At 44.8% G+C, this 22,032-nt stretch overlaps 1 protein-coding gene across 9 annotated transcripts in view; it reads right to left on the bottom strand.

Moving 5' to 3' along the window:
* CCDC201 (coiled-coil domain containing 201) overlaps positions 1 to 22,032 on the bottom strand; it is a 193,029-nt gene that overhangs the window by 24,228 nt on the left and 146,769 nt on the right. The window lies entirely within an intron of this gene.

Raw genomic sequence — 22,032 nt, 5'->3', positions numbered from 1 at the left:
TCATCCCATCCTACATGATTTTTGTAAAATGCGGGGGCTTGGGCCACTGCCCATTTCCTGGCATAAGAATATTTTAGATGTACTGGAACATGGTTAGAGAAGGCTGGCATAATGATGTCTTCGACATGTGGGCACTCTCTGACAAATTCTGGTGGCCAGTCCCTTTCTGCTAGAAGTATGTCAAAACCCCTTGAAAGATGCTCCCAAAAGAGTGCTTTCACTTTTTTTGGTATGTCTCCCTCCATCCGTAGTGTTATTTCATATAACCTATGTGGAGAGCTAACCCTGGTGTCTACAGTCTCAACTCGAATGTCTTCATTCAAGTCCACTGTCTCCAGAAGTCCCTTCAGGTTCTGGCGAGCTATTGTTACTTCTGCTGCGCTGTCCAAAATTGTTTGAGCCCATTCTCCGTTCTTGAGTTGTATTCTCAGAATCCTCTGCATGTCTTATCTTCAGACCTGCTACTTTCTTCTTGGAGAATTGAGGTTTTGGACTTTACGCATTCTTCTTTGTTCTCTGACATTCCTCTTCTTTTGGATGTCTGTGACGATATCTGAGAGGTACGAGAGGAACGTGTATAAGTAACTTGATACCTGTCAGGTTTTCTCAAATTATCCCTATTTCTGAGGTTATACCTCCTTTCAGAGGGCTCCTTTTGAGGAGACCTACCTCTGGATTGAGAATCTTTCTCTTTTGAATGTTGTTTGTTATTTTCCCACTTCTTTTTAGAAGAGGTAGGATTGTTTTTAGTAAAGGCCTTTTCAGGACTTTCAGACAGTTGTGGTTTAACTGGTTTCCCTCCCAAACCGTCTCGGCCTAATTTTTCATAGGATTTTTCAATTATTCTGGCTAGTTCTTGTGGTTGTTCTGTTACATCAAATTCCCTTAATTTCTGGCAGATTGCCACTGAGGCTGCTTCTCCTTTCATATTAGATAATATTATTGTTGAGACCTGGTCGCAATTTTTCAGTAACTTCATACCTAAATTCAGAGCAGGCCCTGCCCCGTATACGTTTTGAATTTGTTTCAGGACATCAGGTATTACCGCCATAGAGGGAACACCGTGTGTTTTAGTGTAGATAACAGCAAAGACTGTGCCCCAAGTGGTGCAGTCTTCCAGATTTGGTGTTATCCCCATTGGTAAACAGATTGTTAGAACCCTATGTTTCTCATAAGGGCTGGTATTTGGAAATACCGCTTCGATTTGAGTAATTTTTTGAGCTATCCAGAACGGAGTTTGTTCACATTTTGTGGGCATTTTACCCATGACTGCAGATAAAGTCTGTGGTGTGATTTTTAGAGCATTCCCCTGGTGAGAGGTTTGTCTTGGAATGGCTGTTTTTGGTTGGACTGTGAAAGTCCGCATGACATATTGAACCAATTGTCTATATATTTTGATTAACTCTTTGAGTTGAGCAAGTACTTCTACGTCTGACATTGCTTCAACGTCTGGATGAGGTGAGTAGCCGGCTAAAATCGGCCATGTTGCTCCTGGTCTACCTAGTGGACCGAACCTGGTAATGTGATTGTAATGTTTTAGGGCGCCTTTAAACCAGAGATCATGCTCCTGGTATGTGAGTGGAATTTCAATATCCTCGAAAGGAATATATTCCTCAGGTGGTTCATCTTCTTTGTAGAAGTGAAACGTTTTAGTTACTGGATTTGATTCTGGGAATACTATCCATGAATAGAATACCTCTGTCTGGTGAGATTCATGTGCCTCTATCACACAAACTGCTCTACCACCTCTTGGTGTTAGGCCATGTTTTATAAGTTTTAGAGTGATGGCTCTCCTTAAATTTGGTAGGATGATTTTCGCATTTTCATCGGTTTCATCAAAACCTGTAAAATCCAAAGCTGCTGCGATTTCATCGGGTACAACTCCACCGGTTCCGGTGTTATTATCCTCGTTTTGGGACATTGTTTAATGAAAATTGCAGAGCAAGTTTCTAAGAAACAAAGATAAGGTGCACAATATTTTGAAACACTGTTTCCTTCAACAGTGAACAAACCAAAGAGCTAATACATAGGATCTTTTGTCCTACTCAACTATGGAGGATATTATCCCTAACCATTCCAGACGTCTTATGGAGTATTATGAGTAGGGGTCTCTGAGAAAAACACGACTGAGTTACTTCAGTATCTAGCGTTAAATTAGTGCCTTACCAAACTGTTGGGCGCTATGTAGTGTAGTTCCCATATTCCTGATAGGCCTGCGCATTGGAATAATATATAGTTTTGACATAGGACTGAGGTCAGTACATCTCTATCGAGTATATTAAACTTAAGTACTTGAGTGTGCCAGCTAACTTAGAAGTCACTAGAAACTTCTTGAATAAACAAGAAGGAATTAGTTTCAGACAACCGCATAAACATGACAACTTTGTTTCCCTTAGAATCGGAACAATGTCAGAATTGTGGAAACAATAGATACCAGTTTCACTCAGTCAATCGTGCATGCTTCGTTTCTACAGAGTTACACAGAAATAGATAGATGATAGACGGGCGTTTCAATAAAAAGTTTTTTTTTTAACATTCTTATTTCTCGTGCAAGAGATATGAACTGCTATAATCGTAAGACAGAATGCGAAGTAAAATATGTACAGCGTTAGCAGTAAGATAAAAAAATACTGCAATAGCATGGTTTATAGCTATGACAGATATTCATAAAAGTACATACATAAATAACACAGGCTAAAATGGTAATACTCATCTGATGCTTCTAGCTAGTTCTACCCCAGTGTACCTAACCTAAGTGTAGTATGAGGTAAGAAGTAGGTGCTGTTTGTCTATAGTCTAGTTTAGCTATAGGTGCCACGATTTGCCAAAAGTCCCTCTAGGTTCTAGTCCGCTCCATACCTTAGAATGAGTGAGGATGGAATCTCTTTCCGAGTCTCGATCAATAACAACCTGCAAGGGGAGTCAAACACTGGAGCTGGATTCTCTGCAAGGAGGAAGACAGCGTCTGGTCAGTGCGTCAGGCAGGGACTTGACTTCCTTCCGAACTTGCCGTGGTGAGCCACGTCATGCAAGTAGGCAGCCGAACCGTGGTTTGCCATGGTAAGTGAAGATATATTTATACCTTGAAGGTGTTTAGGAATGCCAGTATTGACGTAAAAGTCGGGCAGAAGAACGTCATGAATGAACCCCTAAGGAATAGATGTTGATGCATAATAAATGAGTTCTTGGAGAAATCAATATCCAAGCAAGGGGAAGTCCTAAAGGCTTAAGAGTCCGGTTTTCCAAGAACTCGTTGTGATGTAGATGAACGGATGTAGGTGGCCATGCCTGTATTTGGTTAGCATGGATAATGCCTAAATAAGGGTAGGATTTCTATGCCTAATTATTGGCAATGCGAATTGTGCCTATATAAGGACCTAAATCGGGAAACCTATATACGGTACCTAAATCGACACACAACATGCTCTGCTGACCCTGGTGGTGTGGGGTCATGTGTAGATTCAGTAAATTAAAGGGTTAGGTAAGGACTCAGCCTGGTTACGGGCTGCTGCACTGACATCCATATTGGGATCCTCATCCAGCCTCTCCAGGACCTGAAATCTACTGCACTCGGTCGTAAGAGCATCCCCCAGCTGCCATCTCCCCTAGTCTTTAACTATCTGCCTTCCTTGCTCCCGGTCTCTCTTGCCCCCACGGTTCGCTGATCAACTCACCAGGTTCTGTTACAGTGGGTAACACCTTACAAATGTACCTCAATGAGGGGTGATTTTTTTTTTTTTAGGTCAATTATATATTTTTTTGCAACCTCTCATTCTTCTTCACAGGTTATTTCTTAAGGTTGTATTTGGGGCACAAATAAGGGCCTGGGGGTTTCCCACATCAGTTGTCGAAACAGTTTTGAATCATGCCCCGGCACACATTCATAGTAATTAGAACAAGTAAACAACTTGACTATCAGCATGAATACATGAAAAACATGAGTACATTTTAATGCATTTCTTGTTGAGACTCCAGCCAACACGTGTTTCGTCGCTCGGGACAAAACACCGTGACTTCCTCAGGGCTTCCAAGAGGTGCAAACTTCTATGTGCCTTCTGACTGGTTATAATTCCGTCCCAGCCTAATTGTGGCCGGGGCAAGGCAAAAAATCTCATGAAAGGTCCAAATTTTCGCATGTATCAAAGTCGCACGAGATGAAGTAAACTCGTGACAAAGTGAGGGCTTCTAAATTTGAATAACCCATGACGAGCTGTAAGTTACAGCGACAGAGCCTCAATCGGACTCCCGGCACCTCCGTACGGCCGTACATGCTGATAGTCAAGTTGTTTACTTTTTATAATTACTATGAATGTGTGCCGGGCATGATTCAAAACTGTTTATAGATCTGTTGATCGTATTTGTGAGGTGTTGGTTGATTGCCTCTTACCTGAGCACCTATACTGTTACTTATACCACTAAATACTTACCACATACAGTGAGCGCCATTCCCATCCAGGATATAATCATCCCAACGTGTTCGCATCAGTTGTAGAAACGGTTGCCAGAAAAAAGATAGACACTGTCTGTAGGAAGGGCTTATTAGTAAGACTGGGTGAATTTCTTGGCTTCACTTCACAGCACTTCTATTTAACCAACCATTTTTCTTCTCAGAATTATTCACAGAGCTTCTGCTGTTTGGCCTATTTCCAATGTTTACCCCGGTCTCAGCCCTCTGACCCCTTCCCAGTACGTGCAGCGCCAGGACAATCTTCACCGTTCCTTTGAAGCAACCTCCAAAACGGGGTCCCCTTCTCTGCAGTTTGTTTCCCCTGCGTCCACCTCCTTCACACCTGCTACTACTGTGAGTGACGTGCATGTGCTGGCACTGCCCCCACTCCCCTGAAGTAGGACTCCTGTAGCTGCTCTGCAGCTCTTCCGCAGCTCAAGAGCGACTTATGACTGGCATACTACAAAGCTGGTTAGCAGGCCGCTGACCTCCCCAGCCTACCAAAAAGTAAATCGGGGGCCTTTCCCTGTAAAAATTCAGTGGGGCATCCCGACGCGACGAGTGCTCTAGCAACTTGTTTCCATGCCGGCCACCATATTCTCATCAGGAAACTTAAATGGCAAACTAGAGTTCAAATTTCAAAGTCCAGAACTTTATCTGGGGGTTAGTAGGAGTAATTCGGGAATCAGATTCAAAGACTTTTTCAGTAATGCAGTCTGCTGAACACCAGCATGTTAATCAATGATTTGTTAGAATTGAATAGGATCTCTAAACTGACTTTGCATATGTTAAGAAAATGGAATCATGCTGCTGGGTTCATGCTGGCGATGAAGGCTTCCTTCTTTAACACTTTATGAATGAGCTGAAGTTGTAGAGAGAGGAACGTGCAGAGGAGGAGGAATGAAATTAAATTCTCTTATGTTTTAGCAGAATTTATCAACAATGACCATTGGGACTTCTGGTGATGGATGGCTAGGAGATGATCACAGATGTGTGTTTTGATTTTGGGTGTGCGGTAATCTCCACTCAACCAGCAGAGTTCGAAGAGTTTTGCCTCTCCGCACTACGCTTGGAGCACGGACTTAGGCAAAAAAACTCAGTCAACCTTCAACTGAGCAAAGTTCAGCTTAACGGCGTGCTCACTCCTAATTAATAGTTTCAGAGGGCTCATTTGTCCTCGGTATGGGGGTGGGATATGAACCTGTGTAATGAAGCACTTGTTCCAGGGGGACTGGATAACATAATGGAGCGTGAAAAGTATTCTCTGGTACCAAACACTTACTGTGCTTGTGAAATATATACACACTTCAAAGCACTCTTCCGGTGCTTTTTTGTGTTAAAAATTGAATTTTCTTTTCCCAAGAGAGAGGGCTTTCTAGAGGTGCGCCAAAATTTGGCTTCAAATGAGCTTTCAAAGGAAATTTGAGTGCCATCTCAGATGCGATGTTGAATGTGTTTTTAACCAATTTTTAAGAAGCAGAGGCACCGAAGCAGGCACTGCTCAAATGCCGCTTCAGTTCGGAGGTTTGCATTTTACAAATTGAAATCAAATGGCTTCCGGTTGATAATTAGCTATTTTATGTCTTTGTGACCTTAATTACACATGCTATAGGGATGAAAATTAAAGAAACATGGGAATAAAAACCATAATTGCGTTTTTTTGTTTTGTGTTTCTATAGTGTTACTACTTAATTATGGAAAACAATCAGTTACCTCATTACTCTTTGAAGTTCATTGAATTTTACAACATGTTGCTCAACGCCCTCATCATGTACAAGATGCATGTCTATCCCAGCTGCTGGAGCTCTAACTCAACACAACAGCTACCTACACCAAGTTCTACTCCAGGGACAAGGGGCATTGCCTGATGTTAAGTGGGTGTGGACCACATACCAAAGGGAGAGAAGGAGTGCCTGCCAGACAGAGGTCTCATGCTGCCTGTATTGTGATAGCACTTATATAGCACTTCTTAACCCTTACAAAGCACTGAAGCTCATTAGCAGATGGGTATCTCACTATACTTGTATAGTGGGTTTTCCTTGCAAAGAAAGGGAAGCTCATTAGTGGATGGGTGGTTCTCTACAAAGATATAGTGCTTGAGGGCAGAGATATGAAAAGGTGCTGCTGTGGGGTTTTCTGATCCTGTATCTCTGAGGAGGTCTGTGCAATGGCTTTGCTTTTTTTCAATTGTTTGCTCTATTCAAACAGCAGGAGACAAACAATGCAATGTCGTAATGGAGGGGGGGAGATGTGTGGTTGGGGCAGAGCAAACGGGTAGATCAAAATCACTGAAACAAAAACAAATGGGGTGGTGTGAGGGCTGACTTTGCAAGATTCAATACTTCAAGGAGAGGGATCAGATGTATTGTTCCATGGTCAACCTAGTTCCATTGATCCCTGATGCGCAGTCAGCCTTTAAACATTAACAACTGAAAATTACAACAATTAAGCTTGCATGGTCTTGAGTCATTACTTTATGTTTTTTGTCCGCTGAGTTTTGAATGATGGTTTAGGTAGTTCATAAGTGGTGCTCTTATAATGTACGGCAACGTGGCAAACCTCTCGGTAATTTACAAGTTACAGAAGAGATGCAACACAGTAAAAGCCAATGTGTAGGCGGGGGCAGGGCAGTGGACTGTAGAAGGCACTGTAGACACAGCCATCTGGCACTGACAGTCCTGCCCTACTACAAGCCCTCTCCGATGTTCACCCACTTGCCGCTTTGCTCCACTTACAGTAGCTGTCATGCAGTCTGAAGAATCTGGCATAGTGGTGGATTTCATTTCAAGTTTAGTGATGAATTCCACGAGGAGCCCAACACATGAGCGGAAAAGCCAGTCCAACAAATGCAGGTTAGTTAATCTTGTGTCCCCATGTGGGTGCACCTTTTACCCATACCAGGTACTAGTAGCACCTGCTCCTAATTGACAAGACTACTGTAGTGCAGCACAGAGCTCTCTGCAAGATTGTCCCTTTGAAGAGGTGCGTCACTCACAGAATTGCAATGAATGTTCAAGGGAGAGACCGCTTGGCTGCAGACTGACCGTCACGCTTACATCGCGCTGGTCCTTGCAATTGATCGCTTTGCTGCAATTGCGCTGAATTTGTTTTTAAAAATTATCTACTCACTGTTATGTTGTATTAAATTGTTCGGATTGTCCCCCACTGACCGCATTGCCTGCACCTTAAAACATTGTGAGCACCATTCACCACTTGGGTGTTTGTATCCCTGCACGAGCGCCATCTTGGGAGTAGGGCTCAGACGCCACCAAGACGTTTTACGGTGCTGCGCTCTAGTTCGAGCAAGCACCGCCTGGCAAATGGTATTTAGGGGCCATTTGGTCGGCGCGCGGTCAACAGACTGACCGTCACGCTTACATCGCGCTGGTCCTTGCAATTGATCGCTTTGCTGCAATTGCGCTGAATTTGTTTTTAAAAATTATCTACTCACTGTTATGTTGTATTAAATTGTTCGGATTGTCCCCCACTGACCGCATTGCCTGCACCTTAAAACATTGTGAGCACCATTCACCACTTGGGTGTTTGTATCCCTGCACGAGCGCCATCTTGGGAGTAGGGCTCAGACGCCACCAAGACGTTTTACGGTGCTGCGCTCTAGTTTGAGCGAGCACCGCCTACCACACGCTACTTAAAGGCCATTATGGTCGCACGCAGCGTACGCGCGCAGCGTACGCGCGCAGCGTCGCGCCGGAGGAGCGCCAGAGGAAAGCCCGTCTGTGCCCGTCCGGGCCAGGACGGGCCGTAGGGCCTCCCCCCCTGGTCGGCCGAGGGTCTACACCCCTGACACCCTTAGATCTCTTCATCAAGGGAGAACTACGCCAGATGAGAGAACAATTGCCAGTCTCCGCTCAGAAGACCTATTACAGGTAGAGGCCAAATCAGTCATCACAAGGTCACCGGGCCTGATAATTGCCTCACTTAACACACGATCCCTACAGAAACACCATCTAGAGGTGTTCACACTGCTGGACGAGGGTGAGATTGACATCTTAGCGCTCTCAGAAACCTGGTTAGGGAGCTCCTCAACACCTGACATAATAGCTGCCTTACCGCCCAACTTCGACGCTCGGTGGTATAACCGCCCTAAGGATAGCAGAGGGGGCGGGGTGGCTATTATGTTTAAAAGGAAACTCAAGGTAACACAAATCATCGCAGAAAGCTGTGCTGGAGCAGAAGTCCTAGGGATTAAAGTATCCTTGAAATCCTCATGTATACTGCTTCTTGTAGTATATCGTCCTCCGCAGAGCTCGCCGGAGTTTAATGACTCCATCTTTGAGCTGTTGACCGATCTGGCATCCAGATATAAGTCCCTGGTAGTAGTGGGGGACTTTAACTATATTGGGATGAGATCCCCAGGGGGCCCACTGCGGCTGAGTTTGGATCTAATCTTGCGACCCTTTCTCTAAACCAGCTTGTAATAGGACCCACCCATGCAAAGGGACATACCCTCGATCTTGTCTGGTCCTCCCTGCCTCGAATGGAAATCCTGGGTGTCAGTCCCTGCATTTGGTCAGATCATTATCTGATCAAATGCTGGGTCCCAGGGGAGCCTTTAACAGCGGCCCCTCCACAAACAAGGAGGAAGGTCCGCCCATGGAAGAAGATCGAGGCCGACTCCTTAGTCACAACTCTTCTCTCCTCCCCCCCTCCGAAGACGAAGCAGGGGAACCTGGACGTAGAGACCATGACTATTATGTCCTGGATCCGCTCTGCCTTAGACAAACTAGCCCCAGAACGGTTAAAGCTCACTCGGAAAAAAGGGAAAGGAGCTCCTTGGTTTGATGCATCCCTCAGGGAAAAGAAGCAAGCTCTCAGGAAGGTGGAGCGTAGCTGGAGACGGGATTATGGGCCTATAGAGTCACTAACATATAAAACTCTTCTGACCAGCTATAAACGGGCCATCCTGGCTAGGAAATCCGCCTTCTATGAGGGCCGGATCAGGGAGGCAACGAACAAACAAAGGGAAACCTTTATTATTCTAAGGGAACTCACCCAGCTGAATGACAAAAGCAGCGATCTGGCCCAGCCCGACTGCGACACCTTTCAAGGATTTTTCCTTCAGAAGGTGCAGGATATCCTGATGGATATCTCTACGCTCTCTGATAGCCTACCAACGCAACTCGGTACAGACAGCTTGCAGTCTGGGGGAGTTTTGCTTAACTTCCCAGCCATCAATGGAGAGCACCTGACAGAACTGGTCAGCCGGATAAAATCAGGATCCTCCAGTGATCCCTGCCCTCCGAAAATTTTCAAACTAGCTTTGCCAGGTATTCAACCCCAGCTGCTGCAGTTAATCAATGCTTCATTGGAAGCTGGTTACCTCCCAGCATCCCTGAAGGAGGCCAGAGTCTCCCCACTTCTGAAGAAAGCGGGTACTGACCCTAAAGTACTAAAAAACTACAGGCCTATCTCTCAACTGCCTTTCCTAAGTAAGATCTTGGAAAAACATGTCCTGAACGCGGTTACCAACCACCTTGAGGTACACCATCTCCTACATGCCAGGCAGGCAGGATTCCGACCACAACATAGTACGGAACTGGTTATGGCCACGGTCGCCGACGAGCTAAGAGTAAGAGCTGATAATAAACAACCCTGCGCTCTGATTCTGTTAGACCTTTCGGCAGCCTTCGATACGGTCAGCCATTCCATCTTGCTGAGCCGTATCGCGAAGCTGGGGATTGCTGGCCAGGCATACAAGTGGTTGGAGTCCTTCCTGTCGGGCCGCACTCAGAGGGTCCAGATGGGGGACCAGTTATCAGGGAGCAGGGAGGTGACCTGTGGGGTGCCTCAAGGGTCCGCACTCTCCCCTTTACTGTTCAATATCTATCTGCAACCCCTGATTGAAGAACTCACGCGCAAGAACTGTGAGGTCTTTAACTACGCAGACGACACACCGTTACTGGTTCAGTTGGGAGATACACCAGAGGCCCATGAATCAGTCAGAGATCTTCTGAGATTCACGGTCAACTGGATGACTAACAACTTCCTTAAAGTTAATGCAGATAAAACGGAGGTTTTGGTGGTGACCAACATAGCCAATCCCTGGGATGATCTGTACTGGCCCCCAGAACTCGGCAAAACCCCTATCCCTGGGACGGTAGTGAAGAGCCTTGGCCTAAAGATCGATGCGGCTCTCACTATGGCCCCTCAAGTGTCGGCTGTGGTAGGTTCCTGCACAGCTGTGATGCGGCAGCTACGTAAACTTACTGCCATTCTCTCTGCCTCCACGCTGCAGACTATCGTCTCAGCAACTGTCATCTCGAGGCTAGATTATGGTAATGCTTTGTATCTGGGCCTATCACAGAAGCTGCTGAGGAAACTGCAAGTCGTGCAAAACGACGCTGCCAGACTGGTCTTCTCTCTTCCCAGAAGGGCACATGCATCTACTCTCCTTCGTAAACTGCATTGGCTTCCCGTGAAGCTTAGGGTCCATTTCAAAGGCCTCTGCATAGCCCATAAAGCACTTTTTGGCAATGCCCCGGAATATGTTAAACAGCGCTTAAGGCGGTATGTTCCCGGTAGGTCCTTACGCTCTGGGTCTGTCCCAAATCTGGTTCAACCCAGATTCAATCTAAAAACTAAAGGAGGTAGTGCTCTCTCAGTACTCATTCCTCAACTTTGGAATGATCTTCCACCCAGCCTGAAGGAGGAATCTAACCTTCTTTCCTTCAGAAAAAAATTGAAGACATTTCTGTTTGGTACGGTAACATCTTCGGTCTAATTGGAGTTGGCAGATGGTTGTGGTGATAGCATTATGTTGTTGGTTGTCTGTCTAGCGCTTAGAGACCAGTGGTGATAGGCGCTTTATAAGAACCATATAACATAACATAACAGGTGACGTGCAGCTCCCGGTGTGGCAGGGTTTTTTTTGATACCGCAAAGCAGACAAAAGAACGGGAACAGGGGAGTTTGCCCATCTGATAGATAGCTTAGAGGTGCAGTCATTCCACACACACTATTTACTTTTTTGGCAGGTTCAAGTGTCAGCATTACTTGAGTTCTGGTGATTTGATTTATCTGGGAAAAAGCATTTTGTTGTATTGCCTGAATCCACATAACAAAGGAAGGTGACTTTCTGAGTAATATTTAAGACAAGCAGGTTGGTTCCTGGCTTTCATACATCCCGTATATTTCAGAAATGTGAGAGACCTCACTTCTTTCCTCATATGCACTATTAACCCTTTCGCTGCTAGGCCTTTTCCCCCCGTGCTGTATTTTTTTGGCTATTTGGGGTAGTGCGCACTTAGGCCCCTGTAACTTTTTGACCACATAAGGTATCCACGCCAAATTTGCGTCCTTTTCTTCCAACATCATGGGGATTCTAAAGGTACCCAGGGTTTGCGGATTCCCCTTGAGGGATCCCAGAAATTAGCCAAAATACAGCAACATTTTGTTTTTTGGGGGAAAAATGGGAAAAACGGGCTGCAAACAAAAGCGTCTGGGTTTTTCCCTGCAAATGTTATCAAAAAGGGTTTGTGGGGCTGAAATCACCATTTTCAATGCTTTTAGGGAATGACATACTTGTCAGAAAATCAACATTTTTTACACAGTTTTGGCATTTTTCTGGGACATAGCCTATTTTTGCTATTTTTTGTGCTTTCAACCTCTTTCCAGTTAATGTTAGAAATGGGTGTGAAAGTAATAAAGGATCCTGTAAAGCTATACACTTTAGTAAAGTAGACAAAATTCTGAATTCAGCAAGGGGTCATTTGTGTAGATCCATCAAGGTTTCTTTAGAGAAACTAACAGTTAAATATAGGAAAAATTGAACATTTGTTGAAAAAAACAGCCTTTCGTGTCAACGTTTTCACATGTAACTTCTTCTAAATATGACAGCTCTTTGAAAGCAATATACAGTTACATCCGGTGGACCTTCCTGGTTTTGGGGATATATAGGACATGTAGGTTCACCGAGAACCCGACGAACCCAGAGTCCAAAACTGAGCAGCAATTTGCAATGGTTTTTTATTATGTTCCGGGTATATGGCAATTGTTGTGGGAAAATATATACATGGAAAAATCGGTATGAAAGACACCTATGTATTTCTGAAATGGGAACAAATTATAGAGTTTAGAAACAGTACATATTTGCACATTTTCGAAATTGGGAATACTCATACTAGCATGAAAATTATCGGTCATTTTTCAAAATGACTTCTTTTTTACACAATGTCTTTCATTTGGAAGGCAGAAATGCATCAAAAATCAATACGTAATAACAATTGCTTTACAAATATGAATTACCCTAAGTCTCCCGATAAAAATGGTACCTCACTTATGTGGGTAGGCATAGTGCCCACGATAGGAAATGACTCAAAACCCAACGTGAACACACCACATTTTCACAATGAAAATTTACCCTTTTTTTTACGAAGTGTCTGGCTGTAGTTTTTGAACACTAGCTCTGCCGGCAGCTAGGGAAACCTAGCAAACCTATACATTTTTGAAAACTAGACCCCCAGGGGAATCCAGGATGGGGTGACTTGACTGCCTCCCACCAGGTTCTGTTACCCAGAATCCCTTGCAAACCTTCAGAATTGTCAAAAAATACACATTTTACCCAAATTTCTGTGGTAGAAAATTCTGGAATTTGCGTGGATGCACAAATTTCCACGCACCCCGCGTTCCCTAAAGCCTTACGAGAAAAATGGTACCTCACTTGTGTGGGTCAGCCTAGTGCCCGTGACAGGAAACGGCGCAAAACGCAACATGGACACACCTCAATTTTGCAGTGAAAAATGACCCTTTTTTGGCAAAGTGCCTAGTTGTCGTTCTTGAACCATAGGTCCGCCGGGACCTAGGGAAACCTAGCAAACCTATATATTTTTGAAAACTAGACACCCAGAGGAATCCAGGATGGGGTGACTTAGCTGCCTCCCATCAGGTTCTGTTACCCAGAATCCCATGCAAACCTAATAAATTGTGGAAGAAAACACATTTTCCCACATTTCTGTGGTGGAAAGTTCTGGAATCTGCGTGGATTCACAAATTTCCACCCACCCTGCATTCCCCGAAGTCTTACAAGAAAAATGGTACCTCACTTGTGTGGGTCGGCCTTGTGCCCGCGACAGGAAACTGTGCAAAACGCAACCTGGTCACACCTCAATTTCGCAGGGAAAAATGACCCTTTTTTGGCAAACTGCCTAGCTGTAGTTTTTGAACCTTAGCTCTGCCGGCACTCACTTGTGTGGGTCGGCCTAGTGCCGGTGACAGGAAACGGCACAAAACGCAACGTCGTCACACCTCAATTTCGCAGTGAAAAATGACCCTTTTTTGGCAAAGTGCCTAGCTGTAGTTTGTGAACCCTATCACTGCCGGCACCTTGGGAAACCTACCAAACCCACACATTTCTGAAAACTAGACACCCGGGGGCTGCCAGGGAGGTATGGTTTGCGTGGATCCCCCAACGTTTCCTTGCCCAGAATCAATTTTAGCTGAAACAAATCACTTTTTTCACACATTTTTGTGTGGGAAAGTTGTGGCATCACTGGGCTCACACAAATTTCCAACCACCCAGTGTTCCCCCAGGTCTCCATATAAAAATGGTGCCTCACTTGTGTGGAAGGCCAAAGTGCAAGGGCCCAAAACCTAGTGAGGCAACATCAAAATTGCATATCTCAAAACCACCTGGTTTTGCAAGGGGGGTCAGCTGGGTTTTTGGCCCCGTGCTTGGCGGACATCTAGGGAAACCTACCAAACCCACACATTTCTGAAAACTAGACACCCGGGGGCTTCCAGGGAGGTATGGCTTGCGTGGATCCCCCAACGTTTCCTTACCCAGAATCCCCTGTAAACCTAAATTTTAGCTGAAAGAACACTTTTTTCACAAATTTTTGTGTGGGAAAGTTGTGGCATCACTGGGCTCACACAAATTTCCCACCACCCAGCATTCCCCCAGGTCTCCCGATAAAAATGGTGCCTCACATGTGTGGGAGGCCCAAGTACCCGCGACAGGCAAGGACACAAAACTTTTGAGGCAACATCAACATTGCCTATCAAAAAATGTTTTGGGCCCTTTCCTGTCGCGGGTACTTGGTCCACCCATACAAGTGAGGTACCATCTCTATTGGGATACTTGGAGAAATGCAGGGAGGTTGGAAATTTGTTGTTACTTTCCGCACAATAATGCAAGGAAAATGTCAGTCACATTTTGAGGTTTGCAGGACATTGTGGGTAAGATAACTTGTTGGGATCCACAAGAGAGACATTACCATGCACTCCCATGGGTGTTTAGTTTACGACAAAAACTACAATTGTTAGGTTATTCATAAATGAAATGTACAGCTTGGCAGAGAGACAAAACAAAGATTACTGCACAGCCATCTATTCCTCAAGCACACACACATACATACTGGTTGGATTTGGCACGAGGGCGAGTGATGGTTCAGTATATAACATTTTATTAACAAGAGATTTCACAAAAATTAAATGCAGTGTCAATAATTGAAAGGACAAAAAACTGAACCAATGACTCGTAGCTCGTGAGCTGTAAAGCCACATCCAGGCACCAACCGCTTTACAGGCCATTTACACACCTTTCAAACATGATACACACAAGACTGTTCACACTACCAGGCACAAAACCAACACATTACAACATTCACAAAAAGGGACAAGGTACACCCTGCTTGACAAAAACAGAATAGAATTTTTTTTCTACACAACCATCTATTCCTCAAGCACACATACATACTGGTTGGATTTGGCATGGGGGTGAGCGATGGTTCAGTATATATAGTTGTATTAACCAGAGATTTCACAAAAAAGAAATGCACTGTTAATAATTGAAAGTACGAGAAATTGAACCATTCACTCACAGCTCATGAGCTGTAAAGCCACGACAAGGCACCAACCTCTTTACAAGCCATTCATACACCTTTCATACGTGTGACACATACAAAATCATTCACACCGCCTGCCGCGGGCCCAGCACATTACAACACTCACATCAGCAGAAAGCACCATTCAAGGGCCCATCACTTTCACACGCTCACATTCCTGACATAGCAACCACAGCAGCTCACGGATTGCATGGAGCGGCGTTTAGCTAGCAGTGTGTGTAGTGACCAGCAGCTAGTTACTACTCACACACCACCAGCCAAGCGCCAGCCCACTCACTGCCAGCCAAGCACTAGTCCAAACACACCACCAGCCAAGTGCCAATCCATGCACACCGCCAGCCAAGTGCCAGCCCACTCACCGCCAGCCAAGCACCAGTCCACGCACACTGCCAGCCAAGCGCCCATCCATGCTCACTGCAAGCCAAGCGCCAGTCCACACACACCGCCAGCCAAGCGCCAGTCCACTTGTTTTTTTAAACAAGAAAGAAAACACAAACCAATTGCACCTAGATACCAAACTATAACTGCAAAAACAACAGCAGAAACTAAAGCCATCATTCTATTGCCGAACGTGAAACTGAACAACTATATCAAACCATACAGACCAGGCCGTACACTATTAGACTCACGGTTGCTCTCAAAAACTCTTTTTAGTGTGATACAATCTGAAACATGAGGACAAACACAGCAGAGGATTAGAAGGACAATCGGCACAGTGCATACGACTCTCCTTTCACACACCTCTTCGCAAGCAGACTCTACATCTCTTACAGGGATTGTTATTTTTTTTGGGCGTGGTAGGAATTAAATCAGGAAAGTGGCGATCTTTCAATCTAGCCACATCCTTCACCACTCCAACTCTAGGAACACTTGCCTGTTCCACAACAACAAGGCTTCCTATCACAGACTGCTAAAACTGAACAAAAGTCAACTTTGACTCAGGAGAACACTCCTTGTACACAACAAAAGCATTGAACGTTGCTAAATTGAAGAGATGGATGGCCGGCCAACTTTTTATACCAAATGTACGCCTTACGAATAGCAGTGTAAGGTTCCAACCTCTGATCTACTCTATCAACACCACCCATGTGCTTTTTGTAGTCTAAAATGCACACCGGTTTGCGTACCTCAGCAAACTGACCCCAAACGGCCACAGGTAAAGTACTTTCATCATGGATGATAGTCAGCCTGTACACATCCCTCCTGTCCACAAATTTCACAGCTAGTAGTTCATCACTACGCAAGGAACTGCACTGCCCCCTCTGAAGTTTTTGGGAAACAAGCTCTTTTGGATAACCTTTACGGTTAGAGCGGATTGTGCCACAAGCAAAAGCGTCCACTTTGAATAATTCCTTAAACAATTGCACAGCAGTGTAGAAGTTATCAAGGTACAAATGGTGGCCTCTGTTAAACAGTCCTCTAGCAAGATTCCACACAATTTTCTCTGAAACTCCAAAAGTGGACGGACAAGCAGGGGGGTCAATAGTGGAATCCCTACCAGTGTACACACGGAAATTAAAAACATATCTTGTCCTACTTTCAGACAACACATACAGCTTAATTCCATAACGTGCCCTCTTGCTAGGGATGTACTACCTAAAAACCTAACATCAATAGATATTTCTTTCCCTGGAGTATAAATCTCTGAAAATCGATCTACAAAGTGATCAAGAACAGGCCGAATTTTAAAAAGACAGTCACAGTCAGGGTGATCTCGTGGCAACGTCAAAGTATTATCAACAAAATGCAGCATCCAAAGCAAAAGTAAATACCGATCATGGGTCATAATCGCTGGAAATATGGCCGTTGCCATCAAGGGACTGGTAGACCACTATGAAGCCATTGACGGCTTACTTATCAAGCCCATCAAAAAAGTCAAACCCAAAAACTTCTTCATCTCATCCAGATTTGTCGGAGTCCACCGGATAGCTCTAGAGTAGGGCTTAAGTGGGCTTAAGTGTGGCACTGCGGTCCCTCAAAAACTGTTCAGCATACAAATTAGTCAGCCAAAAATACATCATCCATAAACAACTGAAAGAACTATATAGGCAAAAAAAATTTGCAATCCACTCTACACCCTGCATCCACACTAAAGGCAGGCAACACCGGCTGCACCATGTTTGGATCAACCCAGAGTCCAGCGCTTCCAGTAGGAAGCCTTGCAGCCTCAGGCTGCAATACCGATGTCTCTTGCTGCACCATCGGCAAATCAGTGTCCCCCTCTAAAACAGGCACTTCATCCGCACTAAGAGTACCTTCATCCACACTGAGAGTATCTTCATCATCCGTTGATTCCATGTGGAGAGAAAACTCACTGCCTGAATCTTCCCCTCCCTCCTCTCCCTCAGACACACTGTCAGTCTCATAGTTCTGCTCAGAGGAAGATTCAAGCAGCATACCAACAACCTGCTGAGCAGTCATTCTACGGCTAGCCATAATCCTTACTAATAAAGGTAACTTGTCAAACAAGTCAAAAACAAACGCTTTGAAAAATAAGTCATAAACAAAATGCCTCTTTATCAGAAAGACCTATATACTCCAAAACGATACCACTCACTTGCCAGCAGCAGCTAGACTCACCTACTCTGCATAGACACAGTAAGGATCAACAATATCCCACTAAAAAAGAAAAAGAAAAGAAAATTACACATAAGACAATGCAAAACCCATGGCAAAGAGTTACATGCTCAAAACACTAACAAAATATGCTGCCATTACGAAACCACTTGCAAAAAAATTCATTCATGCATGACATTAATACTCATTTGGAGTAAATACAACAAAAATTGTTTTTCTTACCAAAAAAAGTCAACTACGCAAAACTGCAGAACAACCACTGCCGAAACCGCAAACAGGAATCAAAAGCTTTAAACTAGAATAAAAAGGAGTAATAAAACATTACAATCACATATGCAAATAATGCACTAGTCCACAAACTGACCACCAGCCAAGCAAAGGGGGTAGGTGGGCCTAAAGGAATAAGGCTGATCTGCCCCCACAGGGAGCAGAAACAGCCAAAATTTCACCCTGTTAAAGGGAGAGTGACCCTTGGCCAAGGGGTCACTCCCCAACACCAACATTTAAAAAGCCCTGGTGTCTACTGGCAGCTGCCCCCCTAGGGGACAGATGGGACTGAAAACATATGGCCGATTTGCCCCCAAAGGGGCAGAAATGACCACAATAAATACCCCATAAAGGGGAGCGTCCCTTGCGCAAGGGACCGCTCCCAACAACAACAACAAAATCCCTGGTGGCCTAGTTGGCATACAATAAAATAATTTGTTTAATCTGCCCTTTCAAGGGGTGAGAAACTGCCCAAATAAATGCTCCCCAGAGGGGAGCGACCCTTGCCGAAGGGGCCACTCCCCAAAAACATATTGCTCCCCGAAGGGGGGCGACCATTGCCCAAGGGGCCGCTCCCCAACAACACTAAATCAATCTCTGGTGTCAATTGGCTTCTGCCCCACTTGGGGGCAGATGGGCCTAGACTCACAAGGGTGATCTGCCCCCAAGGGGGGACAGTAACGGCCAAAATAAATGATCCCTAAAGAGGAACGACCCTTGCCTAAGGAACATTCCCGAAAAACATTATTTAAATCCCCTGGTGGCCTAGTGGGCACAGGGGGTAGACCCACCTAAACAAATTGCTCCCCCAATGGGAGTGACCCTTGCTCAAGGGGCCGCTCCCCGACCCACAACGGGCATTTACAAAAGAAAACACATCCCTGGTGGCCCAGTGGGCGTCACATAATTTTGTTTTTTAAATGATCCAATCTGCCCCCGCACAAGGGGGGCAGAACCATTGACACATTTCTCCCCCAAGAGGAGCGACCCTTGCCCAAGGGGCAGCTCCCCAATACAGATAGGGTATTAAGAAAAAATAATCATACTGGCCCAGTGGGGCCACACACCCTTTATTTTTATAAATAATGTGGATCTGCCCCCCCCAAAGGGGGGCAGACCAGGCTGTACAATTTTTCCCCCCCAAGGGGAGCGACCCTTGCCCAAGGGGCCACTCCCCGACACAAATTGGGCCATCAAAAAAAAAAAAACAAGCATTCCTGCTGCACGATCGTGCCCCAGGTGCGATCGTGCAGCAGGAATGCATTTTTCAAAAGACATCGGAGGAAAGGAAAACCCTTTCCTTTCCTCCGATGCCTTTGAAAATATACCTCCCACCCTCCACGAGGCAAAACTCACCTCTTAGTTTCCTGATGCGCTGAAAGCAAATGGCTTTCAGCGTGTTGGGAAACAAAGGGAAACCTCCAATGACGTGGGGGGGGGGGGGGGAGGAGGCAGGGAAGGGCTTCCCCTGCCTCCCCCGGTACAGGTAACAAAATCGCCAGCGCTTCCCCCGTGGGTGGGAGCTGTCATGAGCACACGCCCACTGTGTGCAATGACGGCTTCCAGCCTTTGTGAGCACCGAAGGGGTTAAAGTTTTGGTCAATCAAGAATTCTGGTACTGTGTCCAGAGAAATACTGCCACCTTGTGGGGTATCGAAGTAACTGCTACCTACATTTGCAACTTCATTTGTGTTAAATACAAACATGCAATACTCAACCCGCTCACGGAACTCTGCGGAATAGGACAGAGTTGTTCGGTACGGAAACTCGGCAAGTTCGTACCAGGCCTAGTTTTGATGTCAGGTATTGAATATGGGAAGGAAAAGTCCAATCTGGTTTTGTGAGCACTGAGATGGGATGACAAATCAAAGTGAAAATATCGCCAAAAGAGATGGTGCAGTTAGAGAAGACAAGTGTTTTCAATGCAATAGGTCTCTTCTTTGCGAGAACTGTCCAAAATGCAGCAGTCAGGCTGTTTTTCTCTCCTGAAGTTTTAATTTCAAATGCTTTATTGATTTTGAAATAGAGAGAGAATCAGGAACAACCCATGGGTGTGTAAACAATGTTAAGATAAGGACATAGTGTGCATATGCCAAAAGGTCGACATTGGAATAGCAAAAATACATTGGCTGCACAAATTTCAAACCTGAGAGATACCTCTAACAATCGTTCCTGAAAGAGAGAAGAAAGTTAAAGAAAGGAAAGAATAAAAAGAAAGAAAAGAAATATGAGCAGAGTAGAAGCAAGATTTCATACATAAGAAATTTCCTTGAAGTTCTTGACAACAGGATAATCCAGCTATATCTTATGTACCCTGTGCAGATAAGGGAAACCACACATAACTCATCATTATGAAATACAACAAGGGTATACAATAGGACTGCAAGGAAGCTCACGGGGGTTTGTGAGAGTCAAAGTAATTGTCCAGAGTGGACACATTGGTCTAGAAGGGGATCTCCAAGGTGAGTTTTGCAAGGCCACATTGTCCGCACCTCTCAGGTGAGTAACCCAATTTATCCATCCTTTGTAGGAGGTCTTACTTGTGTCCTTCCAGTTAGCAAGGACCATTTTTACTGCTGCCGTCAACAAGAGGTCCAGGAGAGTGTTGTCGCCATCAGAGTCCAGGTCAACCCTCAGAGATGCCATAGTCAGGGTGGGGAATTCTTTAGCTAATGTACATTTAAATAATTTTGACAAAAATGCAAAGACCTTATCCCCAAAAGGACTCCACGTCTGAGCAATGTAAAATAAGATGAGCTAAGACCCCCATTTCATGTTTGCAATTCCAACACAGTGCGTCATCTCATTTGTTCAAAGAAAATAAACGTGCAGGAGTCCAAAAGGCCTTGTGTAATAGCCAATATTTGGTCTGGGAAAGTACTGGAGACACCTTGTTACATGAGACAGAGTGCCATAGTTTAGCCCACAAAGTGTCAGTTTAAGGAACAGAGGAATGCATGTTCCAAAATTCAACCACGTGAGCATTGAGATTCGAGGTTTTGGGGCGCAAGTGTTTATATATCAGAGAAACTTGATGGCCTAGCTTGTTAATTTTAGTCACGAACAATGGTAGCGAAGGCAGGGTAGAGGATAGTTTAGATTTTGATATGGCAGCTCGTACTTTTGGAAAGTTATAGAATTCAATATCGGCTAAATTGTACCTAGCTTGGAGATCTGAGAACGTTATTGGATAAGAGGCATTTTCTAATTGACAAGGGAAAAACACCCCCCTCTTAAGCCAAGAATCGAAGTCCAAACATTTGCCCTCGTAGAGTATTTTATTATTATACCATAATGATTCCATTTTGGAGCCTTTAACACTGACCTCCAACTTTTGGTCTATTTTCAAGAGTGCTATTTTAGTATTTTTAAAAATGGACTTAGAGCAAGAGGGGTAAAGGCGATTGGCTGTGAGTTTCTTCGGCTTAGTAACACATGTACACTTTGTTAATGATCTTTCTAATTAGCAACCGGCCACAAAGGATTATGAGCCTCTAGTACCTTTGACTCTAGTAGTATACCAGAAGTGATGATGACAGCTGAATCCCTCTCATCTGTCGAAGGGAATGTCTTTAGGTCTTCCTCTTTCCCATGCGGCACCAACAGATGGAGGCAGTTGGGGTGCTAAACTGGACATGAATTCCATGCATTGGCTTTGGTCAACACAGGAGAATTCAGCATTCTTTGATTTGAGGAAGTTGGCAGCTGTATACAAGGTTTTTATGTCATTTGTCTTTCTTCTAAACCAAGCGTCATATGCTCGGACAGATAATCAGGTCACCAGGGCTATATTACTCACTTAGGAGGTTGCAGAGTTTTGAATTTAGCCCATCAAGCTGAGATCACAGAGGTATGGAAAGATGAGAATCTCCTCTCTGT

The sequence above is a fragment of the Triturus cristatus genome, chromosome 5_2 (genome assembly GCF_964204655.1).
Source record: "Triturus cristatus chromosome 5_2, aTriCri1.1, whole genome shotgun sequence".
Lineage (NCBI taxonomy): Eukaryota > Metazoa > Chordata > Amphibia > Caudata > Salamandridae > Triturus > Triturus cristatus.
The sequence above is the reverse complement of the archived record's forward strand: the minus strand, read 5'-3'. Positions and strand labels throughout refer to the sequence as shown.